Below are 14,583 nucleotides of genomic sequence, written 5' to 3' on the forward strand. Positions count from 1 at the left end.
CACAAGTGTCAATACCAGCAACACAGTTTGACCCAGCAACTAATCAATTACTCATGCTTTTTTTTCCCAAAAGCAATAATTATCAGGGTACACACACACATACACACAACAAGACATATAAGTTTATAAATGTTTCGTGTTCATCAGTGACAAATGGTTTCCCGTATTTTATGGCCATTTCACTGTTAGGCCTTGCTACAGCGAGAATATGAATCTATGACCTTCTTGCTCTTTGATGTAACTAATGGTTAAGAATAGGAGTTTCAAATTGCTCTCCAGTATGTTTGAGTGAAAGATTATGTGAAAATGTTTTGACTGCCTTTCATAATCACCTGTGCTCCTAATTGACACAATGTTTTTGGGAAGAAAACATGTCTAAATGTATGATCATCAAATTAAGTTAGACTACCATTATAGGTTCTATAGCTCTAGAGAACTGCTTGCTATCTCCATACTAAATTATTTCCCATCTAATTGCTTTGTGAAGCGTATCTTACCAATATGCTGGAGGGACTGTTTCAGACTTTGTAGGAAACTCAGAGTGTTAAAATGGGGGCAAATAATGGAGCAGATCACTGGAGCTATTTTCTTCTCCCTGCAAATTCCTTTATCTCCCACTGGCTTTAAAATATATCATCCTAACTAATTGGACAGCAGTGTGTTAATGAAGGATCATACATTACACTTACTGTTGAATCTAGTTATAGGTTACTGGAGAAAAAAAATCTATCACGCACAGGAACGCTAAAAATGTTTAGTTCTTGATTGTCTTGAGTTGGCGTAGGTGAAACAGCTCATGCGGCAGCTTGGAATAAATAAATAAAAAATGAAACAAAAAATAAGCAAACATTTTAAAATTGCAAATGGCACTAATATTGTGGCACTGTAAGATTTCTGGTCTGTAGAAAGTACTCTGATTTCATGCATTTGTGAAAGCATAATATACAGCATATTTTGTTGAAATCAAATTCTATGGTGTTTGTTCAGATAAAAACCTGCAAACCCTTCTCCTGTCGTTGCACACTATAAGGTTATACCACAGCAATGAATCCTAAGAGTTTAGTACACATTGCTGCCCCTCCTCTCTTTCAGCCCCCTCCTTCTTGCTTTTTCACTCTCATTCCAAATCCTTCTATCACAAAGATATATTGAAACTGAATGTGCATTAGGATGATTGGGAAGCTAAATTAAGAGGGAAGTACTGTCTTTCCTTTTGTAGGGAAAAGCTGTAAATGAGAAACAGAAAACAACAATTTTAATCTCACCTGGCCTTAACAAAATGGACAGTGTGTAATAAAATATTTACTATAGATAGGAATGTGTGGCAGTCTGTGTTTCGGAATAATCTGTGCGGCTTTTGCATGGTTTATCCCTGAAATCAACGTTGCTGGTTTAATTGAGCCTTGGCTGGACCCAGGACTAAGAGAGCAGGCAGAGGAGCATCGATAAACTATGAAATGGTTCCAATATGGCCAATCGATGGGGCTTTGTGAGCAGCTCCCTTGGGGCTTTGATTTTCCTCTCAAACAACAATCCAGGATCTCTGCTCTTCAAAGGCAAACTCCATCTTTGCTGTTATTGTTGTTGCTTCCCTCGTGTTTGAGTGATGTCGCTGAGGTCGATTTTATCCATGTCCATAAAGGCTCTCCCACACTTGGATCACCCGGGAGACAGCTTCTGTTGGTCTGTGCAATGGTAACAACAACCAATAAAGGTCAATCTCCCATGGTAATGACCAATTGGGTTTGTTCCCATTATTGGCCCTCTGAGCAGTGGTCAACAGATGGAGAGATGGCATGACTGACAAAACGAACATCCCAACCTTAAGAAGGCTCAGCTCTGTCTCCAGGCTCTATAGCACGATCCCACTCTGTCTTTCCCTCAGTTCGTGTTGGTCTGTATATCACATAATCTTGTGGAGCTCCTGTATAACGAGACCAGTCACAGGAGCGTCACAGGAGCGTTGCCAGTGAGGGCTAACTGTCTAACCATTTCAGCTAATTGTCTCATTAATGATTCACTGGTGTTAGGCTGCTCTAGCACTTCGCTGTGGGGAGCAAATTGTTCTGATTGGTTTGCCTCTGTCAATTATTGATGAGGCAGTGAGCTGAAGTGCTAACACCTGGCTTTGGAGGTCCAAATGGCCCTGCATTCCCATCACATTCTCTGTTATCACATGCCCTGGGACCACATTCAGTGTTGAAGGGCTGCAGTCTTGACTGTAGCTGTTCAGAGAGTGGATGTAGCATACCCTGGGGCAATGGCTGTGATCTCAGTTGCGAAGATATTAGCTCATAGAACATGGTTCGCTGCTGCGTAAAAAGGTAGACAAAACAGCAACATATAGCTTGCAGTCATTTATGCTGTAAGTGGTGGCAAACAAGCAGAGGGGCCACCATATCTATCTATCTATATAGATATATATATATATATATTCATCAAATAACTTCAGATTTTACAGGTGTGATGCAGATTTAACCATATTGAAGATTCATTTTAATTTACCATTCTACAACACAGAATTGTGAAATGGGATGCTGTATACTGTATCCCACTCATGCTACTCAAGAGAAATTATATAAATGGATGTGAATAAATTAAAAGTTGTGTAAAATAAAACTATTCTTGCGGTCAAGAGTAGAGTGATGTGAGACAGCTCTGCTGTCTGGTTGTATGGAAGCGGATACTTCTGTATTGCTTGTCAGAAAGCAGCAGGGTATGCAGGCCATGGCTGAGGTGGGAGTTGTCTTTTAGTTTCCTTTGAGCTCAGCGCAGGCTCCCCACCGCAACAACATCACAGATGATCTATAGATAAGTATCAATGATGTTCTGGAAGGTTTTAAGCACCACCTACAGTGCTTTTGTTAAGAGTTAACAAGAACTTGTTAAAAGCTTAATGGACAGTTTCCTTAAGAAGTACAGTCCTTTCTAAGATGTTTTCTTTTTTTTTTTTTTTTACCAGTGTGGAGATATGTGATGACCAAAACAGGTTCTCTGTGATATTAATTCCCAAAAATGTAAAACTGATCATCTGCCCAACCTCAGCTCCACTGGTCTAGACAGGGGTTAGTGTCTTTGCATTACTGAAATCAAAAATCATCTCCTTGGTTTCTGTAGAGCTGTAGATTGTTCTCTGTGTGTTTTCACCATTTGAAATCCGCCCACTGATGGTAATGTACACCACAATCTTCACTACAGAGTTACTTATGCAATGCAGTGTCAATAGTTGCTTTGTTTATGGTGATTTATTATGGGTGCAAGCGGGGCACCTTTACAGTGGGGTCATGTAATTAGATCTCCAGTAGATAGTAGCTGAATTCCACTCTAGTCTCTATTTCTAAAGGGCCACCCACAAATCATGGGTCATATCTTTACACAGTGCACAAGCTGCTGAGTAGTCTCTCCAAACTTTGTGTATATAAAGATACAAAAAGCTGAATAAGGATTTTTTTTTTGTTGTTTTTATTTTTATGTTTTAGTGTTTTTGAACATAAAGACATCAAATAATGTAAAGCAAAGCAGACACAGAGTGGAGTCACCCATACTGAATTTGCTCATCTCTCCTTGGCCTTAATTGAAGCTGATCAAAGAGTCACCCCCCATGCTGACGCCACTGTCACTCTGAATTTCAGTCAAGTGAGCTTACCATGTACACTCACAGAGTGGTCACTCTGCCTTTGTTTTTACACTGGCACCAGTGACAGCAGAACTACGCCCCCCCCCCAAAAAATAAAATAAAATACAGTGACTGTGACTCACTGCTAAAAGCTAAAACAAGGGTCCTGTACAGTTCACTCACTGCCTCTTAGTGCACTTAATGCTTGAGTGTGCATTTATGGAAGCAATACACAGAAGTATGTGAGAGAATTGTGGTCTGAGTTACACTTTAATGACTTCTTTTCCTTTTTTTCTTTCCTTGTCTATCCCGCCCTCTCCTCTCTTCTCTACCCCTTGTCTTTCTGTTTCTGTTAACAGATAACCTAACAACTGAGCAGCCATGACGTCAGAGAGGCCGACCGATTGCACGGAGGCACCTACAAAGCACAACATTCAAAAATGACTTCAGTAAAGAACAAAAGACAAGACCCGCTGAAATCCCTCAAAACCCCAACAGTGAAATTCTAGAAAGCCTCTTACTAGTCCTGTTTCCCTCCCTGAAATTTTACCTCCAGCTTTTTCTTTTCTTTTTTCTTTTTTTTTTTTTGTACAAAACAAGGAAAGAAAAAAAAACAGACTCATACTCATGAGATGGTTGACAATGTCAGATAAATACACTGGAAGGACTATTTTCTCTTTGGTGGGAAGATGATGATCATTGATGCATGCTTCTGTAAATAGATCGTAATAAAACCCTATTCTCATTCCTAAAATAGGAAACATACCAAGTCTGTCTCACAAACTTCATAAACCCTCACGACTGTGGATAGAGTACTCAATATTTTCCGTATGAAGTATTCAGTATTCTTCTTACCTCCTCAGAGAACATGCAATTATCATTTCCAGTGTCATTTCTCTACTCTTTGGAGTCATTTGGACTGTAAAAATGTACTTCCTATTCTTCTTATTCTCTTTACATAACAATCTAGTCTTCCTCTCCAATATCCACATTAGTACATGTAAATAGAAATGAATAAGGTCAACAGCATGGAACAGACTATAGTGTATATTTACCACATGCCTAGTAGATCACAAATCATGTGGATATTTCAGACAACCTTTTTAAAAGTTTAAAACACTTGTTTTCTGGTAGTTAAAGACATAGTCCCAGGTATCTGGACACTTTTCCGATGTATTTGAAAAGATGCATAAAGGCATTAGCTATAGGTAACATTATTATTTGATGACCATACAAAGATTAGAAGGTAGCAGTTTCTTTGGTATCATCAATCAGTTCCACCAGGAAAGAAATGGTTATACTGAAGAGGAAAAGCAGGCAATACACCTAAGCCATGAGTACCTTGGCACTGCTAAACAGTATTTTTAACATTTAATATTTTATATGTTGATATTTTTTCCCAGTAGTTTGATATTTATTCTTTCTCATGGCAATAATTGCCCTCTCCTTCCCCATGAGCAAGTTCTAACTGCTGTAGCAAAGCTGCTGCATGAGAGGGCCACTTTTTCCTTTGCATGGTTTGACAGGGCGCTCTGATCCTGAGCCTAAACATGTGGGAAAAGAACACTTCATTGATTACAATGGTATACATGAGGACTCTGACCTCCGTCTTCTATGGACTATAAAAATAACCAAATGGAATGACAGATATTACGCCAAGCCAATGAACAGACAACCTCAAAGGTGACCCCATCACCGGTAAAGAAATGACAGACCTTTGCGTGGACAACAGAGAAAGCACTAAGTTGCTGAACATCTCAACTCCACCATCTTGCATCCTCTACCTCTCAGTGTGTGCTGTCCATTCAGGAAATCATGACTTATCAGTGACCCCTCTACTGTCCCCTCAGTCCCCCTCTCTGCTGCATGTCCCTGATGCCTCATGGGGAGCACATCATTCAGCATTACTGATGGACGCACGTGGCAATGGGAAAAAACAAAACAAACACTTGTTCACTTTGACACAAACACACACACACTTACAAACACATACATACAAACGCACAATCATACACAGAGTCACTCAAATATGTTGCTGTATATATGTACAGTGTATCCACTATGTATAGTCTCAGATGCTGTACTTTGCATGCTGACTTGTAGATGGAACGTGACCATTATCCACAAAAGAGATGGTGTAGGTAGTCACTGGATTGACTCTCTAAATCAACACAAGCTCTTTGTCAGCTTTACATCTCCTTACTTTAATTTGAGAAAATCCCCTTCCTATTGTGAAAGGTCCTCTTCTTCCAAACAGCAGCGCTTTAAACTCTTTGAAGGGACACATAACCTCGCCTTTGATGTAAAACAGAACCTGGCCACAGTAAGCGTGGGTAAGAGAAGAGAAGAGGGAAGGCAAACTGGGGCGCTCCAATTAAGTGGCAGCACACAAAGTGGCATGGGGCATCCTGCCAGCAACTGTCTATTCATTCTATGTCAAAGGGATTTGCACATCTCAATGAGTCTACGCACTGCCAGAGAAGTCCAAGAGCAGAGCAGAGGAGAACAGAGAAAGGATGAGAGAGGAAAAGATTATTTCCACCATAATTCTAGGTTGTACTGAGTTTATGTTCAAGTATTCTCCCAGTCTGTCCACCAGTAGCATATTCTTTTCTGACCAGCAGCCACTTTTGAGAGCTCAACAAGCCCCTGACCTCAGAGAGTTTCAGCATCATGCAGCTCTCTGGGCTTTCTGTCCTGTCCGAGGTTAACTTTGTGTTAATGAGCAAGGTCCTCAGCTTGAACAGATGTTCAGCCTTGTGGTTAAATATTTGTTAACCCTCTGTCTTCAGTGCCTGCCTGCTACAGCTGTTTTCTTTCTGGACATGACTCCACTGACAACAAATGTTCAAGATCAGTTAAGTAGAATTGTCATTTTAGTGCAAGTACTTGTAAATTACTTAATTTGTATTCCCGCTTGTGCAGCCAATTTATATAAAGAAATCATCTTAATTCAAGTGCTGTCAGTGCACACTAAATCACATAAGAGTATTTACAGTCAACATGTAAACAAACTTGAAATTAGGAATTATGACTTAGCAGTGATTAGTTAAAGAAGATTTAAAATACAGGAAGGATGAAGATGTCACTCAAACATGAGACGATGTATGTGGTAGGAAACAAGACATTGAGCAAGCGCTGATCTTTTCTGATCCTCAAGGCTTTCCACTTTCTTAGAAGTCAAACAAAGCCCCATTTCTGCACAGCTGCAGCCAATGTGAGACAGGTTGATTTGTCATTTCTGTGCGTTTGCATGTATGTTATGTGTTGTTCTACTATGATAGTCAGGCAGCATGTACATTTTTATCTAGTAATGACCCTGATCAGGGTCAACACATGAATGAAAATGTGCCTAGGTGCACATGTTCGTATCAAGAATGCACACAAACACACAGAATCACATCCTCCATTTCTCTCTCTTTCTCTCTCTCTCTCTCTCTCTCTCTCTCGCACACACACACACAAACACACGCACGCCATGCTAATCTAAACAGCAAGGCTGTATGTAAACAGATCGTCAACATAATGGGATTGTTCAGTGTGCAAACAATAAGCTGTTAGCGTAATCACAGGTCAAAGATATATTACCCAGAGGGCCACGCTGTAGGTATATTAACATGATGGATATGAGGGGAAGGGGAAGGGGAAGGGGAAGGGGGGGGGCAGGGATACAGGGGATATAGAGCGCTACTGATTCAGATTTACCCCCTACTGGGCCCTGTCCGCTGCCTTTCTCTCCTCTACCTCCCTCATACGGGCCCCACTTCCTCATTCTCTTCTTCCTTGTTTCCCCATTCACCCACCTCTTTCTTGGACAGTAGGGTCCTACCTCTCTTTACCATTGCAGACCATACCTTGTCTATCTTCATGCCTTCCACCCTCCTTCCATTTCCCCTGTTATTCTCGATGGATCTCTTTCAGGAAAGATGTCCATCCATCTCTGTGGTTAAAGTGAGAGCAGTTTAAAGTAGCAGCTCTATAATTTAGTTTTTGGATTTAGCGAGGAGGGGGGCAGCACTAAGGTGTTCATCCATGTCTGATACATAAACAAGACCAGGAAAAGAGCAAGGAAGAGAAAAAGACTCAGCAGCATCAAGTTAGAGATATTCATACATATATGCTTGTACTGATATGAACCATATGAAAAGTGTTATCTCCACTTTACCAAGTTGAAAGTACAACGCTCAAGTCTCTCATTGAGTAGCAGCATGTAAGTGCCGTGTCAGGCAAGATAATTCATGTGTAGCATACTTCATTGCACATACAGCTTATTAACTTATCTCTGTTTGATTTGATTACCATCTGGCCCAGTTCCTCAACTTGCTAATAAGTCTATGTACTCCAGACTCAACACTCAATTACTATCACTAGCTTGTCTGTGTATTGCTTACTTACTGTGGACCACTGAGGCAGATACACACTGGGGGAAGTGACAGAGTAAACACAGAGACAGCAAACTGGGGAGAAAAACAACCTGCAAGACAGACAATAGGTACAAAGGTGGCCATTCTGATAATGACAGTAACAGTCAAGACTCTCTGCCTCTCTGTAATGTAAAAATGCACATACTCTTTTCCTCTCTCTCTCTCTCAGAGACACAAATACACTCTGTCCCTGTGTGTCTCTGTGTCTGGTGGGGTGTCACGATTAACAGTGACCTCAAGCCAGACATTGGGTTAGTGGGAGTAGGGGGGTTAAAGGTGAAAGGATTACAGTGAGGCAACCCTTGTCAACTGCTCCGCTTTAATCCTGACCTCTGAGCTGACCCGAGACTCTTGAAAAATGATTCACGTGTATGAGCTCAACGTCTTATGTGCATATCATCAAATCACTCAAATCAGAATTAGTCACTTGTTTGGGGCTTTTGACTGAAGAGAAACTGTGGAAATGCTTAAAATGTAGCGTATTAAGCATCACTGATTTGGATGTAGAGATGCAGTGGATGAGGGCAGTTCTAATCGCCAGACAGCAGCAAAGACAGAGCAGACCTCCTTACGTCACACAGCTAATGACAGGGATGAATAATATAACCCTTAAAGCCCTTCCTCCCACCTCTTTCTGGCTTGTGCATAAGCCTGTGCTCTCGGTGAGCAGTTAGCCATCAAGCCCCTTGCTGAGATGGGCTCCCAAGAAGATTTGGGAGGAGGGAGAGGGAGAGAATCAGATTAACCAAAATGCCTCAATTGGAGTAAATGCTCTTGGCTGGCTTGAGTGTAATACCATTGATAAATGCTGTAAACCAAATCTTTAACATCTGATTAGGTAATGGGGGGAAACACATCCTTTTAGCAACCATTCGCTGCGGTAAAAAAGACCAAAAACTCATTTAAGGGTTGTACATGAATGCATCAAAACACAGACAGCCTGATTTGTCATGAGCAGTAGAAACTTTTACAAATACCCGCGCTGCCACTACAGAAATAAATAAATAGGGAAATAATAAATTGCCAGAAGCTGTGGACAGGTGGCATTTCAGCCTGCACCGTTTAGCTGTGCAGTCTGCTTTCTGACAGTTTGATTTAGTCTCCTGCACCTGAGCCAGGAAAGAGGAAAAATTAACGGCAGGAAAAACAGCTTAACTAGAGTCCAATTTGCCTGCTTTGAAACAATTGATGACGCTAATGCATATAGAAAACACAGAATGGACTCTCTGGTAGCTGTACCAAGCTTATTGTGATCATGCAAAGTGTGTGTGCGCTCATTCAGGGTCAGATACACGGGAAAGTTGATTTGACTTGTCTTACTCTGCCATCTGAGCTTGGTTCTGTTTTTGGAGGGGGGGACAAAAGAGTTTGTCTTTAGGTTGTAGAATAGAGATTAAAGAGGCTCAAGAGGAAAATGCTCACATGCCTGCTGTTCTTCCTGCTGTGAGCAGGGTGTAATCCTTCAGTTTTTAGAGAAGTGAAAAGTTTGTAGAATCCAGAAAGTTGCGCATACGTCCCTTCTGGGCCCCCCTACAGAGCAGAGAGTGTGGGACAGCAGGGGATAACCATATGCTATCAAAGTGTTCTTCAAAGCTCCTGTGTTTAGTGCACAAGATTACACAGTATCATCACATTCACCTGACAAAAACGGAAGAAACAGAATTATGCAGCTCAATGTACAAACAGAGAGACACAATAGATACCTTAAAAATATGTTTCATGAAATGTGTTGCCTTTGAAATTGAAGGCACATTTTTAAATTTATTTTCTGGAAGGACATTGTTTATACTTTGTTTAAACAGTACCCATGTCCAAACAGTGGATTTTATATTTACATATGTTTAAAATACTGCAGCTGGTGGACAATTAAAAATTTATGATTCCTATCACCATGAGCTCCTTCTCTGTTACCAGAGGTTAATTTGTGCTCGGCCCTCATTTCAATTGTACTGTAGTAAATGTCCACTTTATTTCCCACATGGGCCTGGATGAGGAGTTTGATTATCCAAAGGTAGGCCTTGGTTGCCTCCGTTATTGTCAGAGGGGTCGTAAGCTGCGGTAACGGCTTCTGGGGTCTTATTGCTATGGCGATCAGCCCCTAGCCACTTGGCCTTCATGACCCCAGTCAGAGATAAGCTTGATGGGAAAGCACATTAACATGCTCCTGCAGCCACCCCCCTCCTTTATCAAAGGCAGTTCTGTGAAATCAGGTGTTTATGGACCCCCAGTGAGGGTACAGTGCTGCTGATTGCCTCTATTAGAGGTTGAGCATAAATGAGCTGGAGGTGGACACAGGACCTGTAGTCATGGGGAGGACTGAGGATGTGATACTGATGTTATTCACACTAAATAAGCAATATCTTTAATGACTGCAACGCCCCACAAGTACGTTACTAGCCCCTGGGTTACACATATCGTCTGCAGTCTAAATATATCCAAGTCTTCCATTATTTCTACGAAAACAGACACAACCGTAACATAAGAAAATGGAAATGCGCATATAAGTATAATCTAACATTATATTTTGGAGTAATTGATTCTATTAGCTCTACTGTGTACTGTAGGTAATAAAATTGCCATGTCTCCTCCTTAGTGTTACACTCGTCTTATTAACTGAATTGTTCAATTAATGTCTTTTTTTATTTTCTTGCACAAGTGTTACATGATAATGGACATTTTCCTGTGGCTTCGAACAACACTTGGGTCAAAATAAAGAAATACTGAGGTGTCAGTAGTGTGCGCCTGCTTACAGCCTGATCACTGGAGAAAGATCCTTTCACTATGTCTGCCATGATGGATGGTGATAGCCCTGTGTCTTTGTACACATCAGGGGGCCCCTCTGTTGTCACTGGGCAGATAGAGGGAGTGAGAAAGAGAAAGATGTAGCCGCAGCTTAATGTCCTTCTCTGGTGCTGTGCATGCTTTTTCCTATTTGCTTTTCCCTTCACGGCACGGTTAACATCGTAAATTAACCTTTCCAAGTCCCCTGTGCTCAGACAATGGTGCGCAATACAGACAAAGGGGGAGAAAAAATAGATCTGTGTTATGCAATGCAGTAGCACTGGTCAGACACATAGCCTGTTACAGAATTGAGCTATTCCTTTTCAGCAATAGGAAATAAAACAACACCCTTTGTTCAGTCAAGCAAACATTCTATTTTATGTGCATGTCCTGTGTACTCTGCAAATCGCTATGAGGCTGCTTTTTGTTCTCCATCCAAGAAATGTAAATGAAACACATGAAAGAAGATGTATTGTAGATCCTTCTCTTCTTAGTTCAAGTCTGTAAATAGGATGTAAATACCAAACAGCTATGCATGCTAATATACAAGCAATTTGTTCAGGTACTTTTGTAATCCCGACTTCTCATATGGCATGAAATGATGGAGGAAAAAAACAAACAAACAAACAAACAAAAAAACCATCATAAATTGTGAACACGGATATGGTTTGTAAACAACTTCAAAACTGGTAAATATACGTCTTTGCTGTTAATGTTTTCATACTGATAACTACTGCATTGGCCTGCCATTTACTACAGTGCTCTGCTCATGTTACTTGTTATCTTTTTTATGTTTTATAAGGTAGGGCTGAGGCAAAAAGGACCATAAATCACTGGTTTGTGGAATCAGTTTGTCAGTGTGAGGAATAAGAAGATGAGGGGAAGAATGGCAGTCTGACCATAATCTCTAGTTTTTTAATTGTCTCTGCAAGTTCACACGCATACATTTAATAATTAATTACATATCTTTAGTGTCTAATACAGTGAATAAAAATGCCAAACCATTGCTTAAAAGCAGTAGGACGTGGGCTGCCATTTGAGTTATCATACCAAAAAGACGTATCACCAGCTTTAAAGTGTGCTGTTATTTTAAAATGGCATACATTTGTGTCTGATAAATGAATTCAAATCCATTAAACAACCTATGAAGCTGGTAAAACAAGCAAATTCCAAATTTTACAAATCTTCTTCATGATTTGCAAGGGAAAGCTACGAAAAGAAAGCTTTGACAGTTTCTTCTTCTTTTTTTTATATATAATAGTATGTCCGGTGAAAACAATTATTGTCTTTGCCAAATTTGCCTCTGCCCTAACAACTCTAATGTGACATTTTATGAAAATAGCGACAGAGGAAGTAGGGAGAAATCTTTTCGGTTTCTAGAGTGTTTATTTTCAACCATGTTAGAATCATGTTAAATCCCAAGGCGCTCATGGTAGATGGAAGTGTCTAATTTTTAACCTGTGCTAAAGATATTTTAAATTTAATAAATAATTATTGTAACAAGAAATCGTGTCGTGTTACTTTCTGAGCTATGCTCCTGACTATCAGAAGAGAAATCTGGTTTGGGAGTTTGGTTGGTACTGATGTTCAGTCACACATCAATCTTAATAATAACCTGTAGTATATGATGAGCCATTATTTTCAAATCTTGTAGTGTGTGCGTGTTTGAGATAAGAGGGACAAACGTGTGAAATTTCTGTTCACGCACTTGGTGGGAGCCGATTTTAAAATGGGTCCCGATTTTAAAAGTCCTGCGGTCTAAGCCAGGAATTTAAAGGTCCAGTGTGTAAGATTTAGTGGCATCTAGCTGTGAGGTTGCAGACTGCATCCGACTCAACACCCCCCACCTCACCCTCCCCTGTGGTGTCTGCTAAAAGCACCAAAGGCATTCTCTAGGGTCAGTGTTTGGTTTGTCCATTATGAGGTGGAAACATGGTAGTACAACACGGCAGATTCCACAGAAGAGGAACCACTTCCTGTGTAGCTATAAAACCCACAGTGTAAGGTATCAGAGACACAACAATTCTTACTTTCAGATGGTCAGTTGATTAGATGAATAGTTGTTACCTGGAGAGGTTGAAAGGAGACATCCTATGCTTCACTAGGTACTGAAGCCCCTAAATTCCCGTAAATTATTCACACTGGACTATCCCATGGTTGAGAGAAAAGAAAAAAGAAACTGAAGAGAATAAATGAGGTTAGTTCTAAAGGGCCTATAGGGCCATTGGTGTGTCTTCTATAAGGGTATTTAAGTGCTGTGTCGTTTCATCATTATATCCATGATGAAATACAAAGCGACCACAGTCTCTGAAACAATGACCTTTGACCCCTGGCTCCCGGCTCAGCTGTGTCAGATGGAGCAGAGAGGTTAAGTTTCACTTCACTTTGGCCTTGACCAAACAGACTGCCATTGGTTAACATATCTCTCGATATCTGCTGGATACCAATCATTTTTGAATGAGGTTTGTGGTTTGCCAATGAGATTAGTCATTGCCTGGAACTAAAGGCATGGTTAATAGTTTTACAAAGGTTATCAGGCTCAGTCTTCATTTAATTAAAAGTCTTTCACACTTGCACAGGGCGCAAGACACTGCTATTTGTGTTTTGTATGTTTCAACAAATTGTTTATGAGAGGACACATTCAATTAGTTATTTCATTATCGCCCTAGGTGTAATCAATTGACAATGCCGATAACAAAGCCACATCAATTTGTGAGCCAACACCAGCACATTTCTCTAAATGATTGAAGAGCACTTCTACTTAGGCCCACACAAGTTCTTACGTGCTCTGGCATCTCAGCAGAAACCCAAATAATGAACCATATCATCACACATACTATGAGAATCTTCTCTGTCTTCAGCACTCAAATGTTGTTTGAGTCACAGGTTGTGGCCTGATATTCCACATGTGTACACTCCGTCTTCTGTGGGAGCAAGGTTCTGTCTTTTTCTTTGCCTCCCTCACTTTCCCCTTGAGTTATATATGGCAAAGAAAGAAAGAAGCAGTCACTTTCTCTGTCATTCCCCTCGCTCCCCTCCTGTAGCGTAGATAAACAATGCAAGTGACAGTCTCTCATCACTCAAGAGGCTGAATCCCTGGCCCTGACCCGATAACATCAAGTGTGTGTGTGTCACCTGTCAAGTGGCTTCTGTCACACTTCAGTGGGAACTCAAAAACAAGACTCTGTGTGTGTGTGTGTGTGCAGTCGAATGGGGGATGGGGTTGTGGGTTTAAGAGTGTGCGCTTACATGCCAACAGAGGCACACAGTTAAAAGCGCAGGCCTCTCTAGGCATGAGTGGAGTTGAGAGTGGCAAAGAGGCGGAGGGGGGGGGGACTTGAGAAGGTATAGCAGGAAACTGAGAAAGAAGGAGGGGGGTGGCGTAACGACCAAATGAGAAGGACTTGTGCAGACACTGTGAAACTATCTCATTTTGTAGGCTCCACTAGTCTCATTCTCATGTTCAGAGTGGCCAGGGTGATCTGGGAACGCAATTATTTTCACCTATAAAAGGCAACATATGCCAAGATCATAAAAGTTCTTATTGGACAGTAATTTATTAAAGCAAGTCATAGAAATGGAGAGAGGTAGGGCACAAGCTATAATAAGAAGGTGTCGTTCTGCTTCTCATTAAGGGCCTGAGTGTCAGTGAAATTCAATACCCCGGGTGTCTGACAGACGAGGGATGGCAGAGCTAAACAGAAGATGTTCTGTCTTTATAAGATTCTGGGGAAATGGGAACATTTACTGCAGCCACAATGT

At 40.9% G+C, this 14,583-nt stretch overlaps 2 protein-coding genes across 2 annotated transcripts in view; one reads left to right on the forward strand and one right to left on the reverse strand.

Annotated features, from left to right (window-relative positions):
- The window catches only part of mafa (v-maf avian musculoaponeurotic fibrosarcoma oncogene homolog a (paralog a)), a 71,279-nt gene extending 66,935 nt beyond the window's left edge, over positions 1-4,344 (forward strand). Inside the window, exon 3 of the mRNA XM_046385359.1 lies at positions 3,976-4,344. The gene's annotated coding sequence lies outside the window, so the exon portion shown is untranslated. The remainder of the gene's footprint in view (positions 1-3,975) is intronic.
- The window catches only part of LOC124064477, a 956,368-nt gene that overhangs the window by 197,891 nt on the left and 743,894 nt on the right, over positions 1-14,583 (reverse strand). The gene's annotated exons all lie outside the window — the stretch shown is intronic.

This window comes from Scatophagus argus, chromosome 1, assembly GCF_020382885.2.
Source record: "Scatophagus argus isolate fScaArg1 chromosome 1, fScaArg1.pri, whole genome shotgun sequence".
NCBI classification, from domain to species: Eukaryota; Metazoa; Chordata; class Actinopteri; family Scatophagidae; genus Scatophagus; species Scatophagus argus.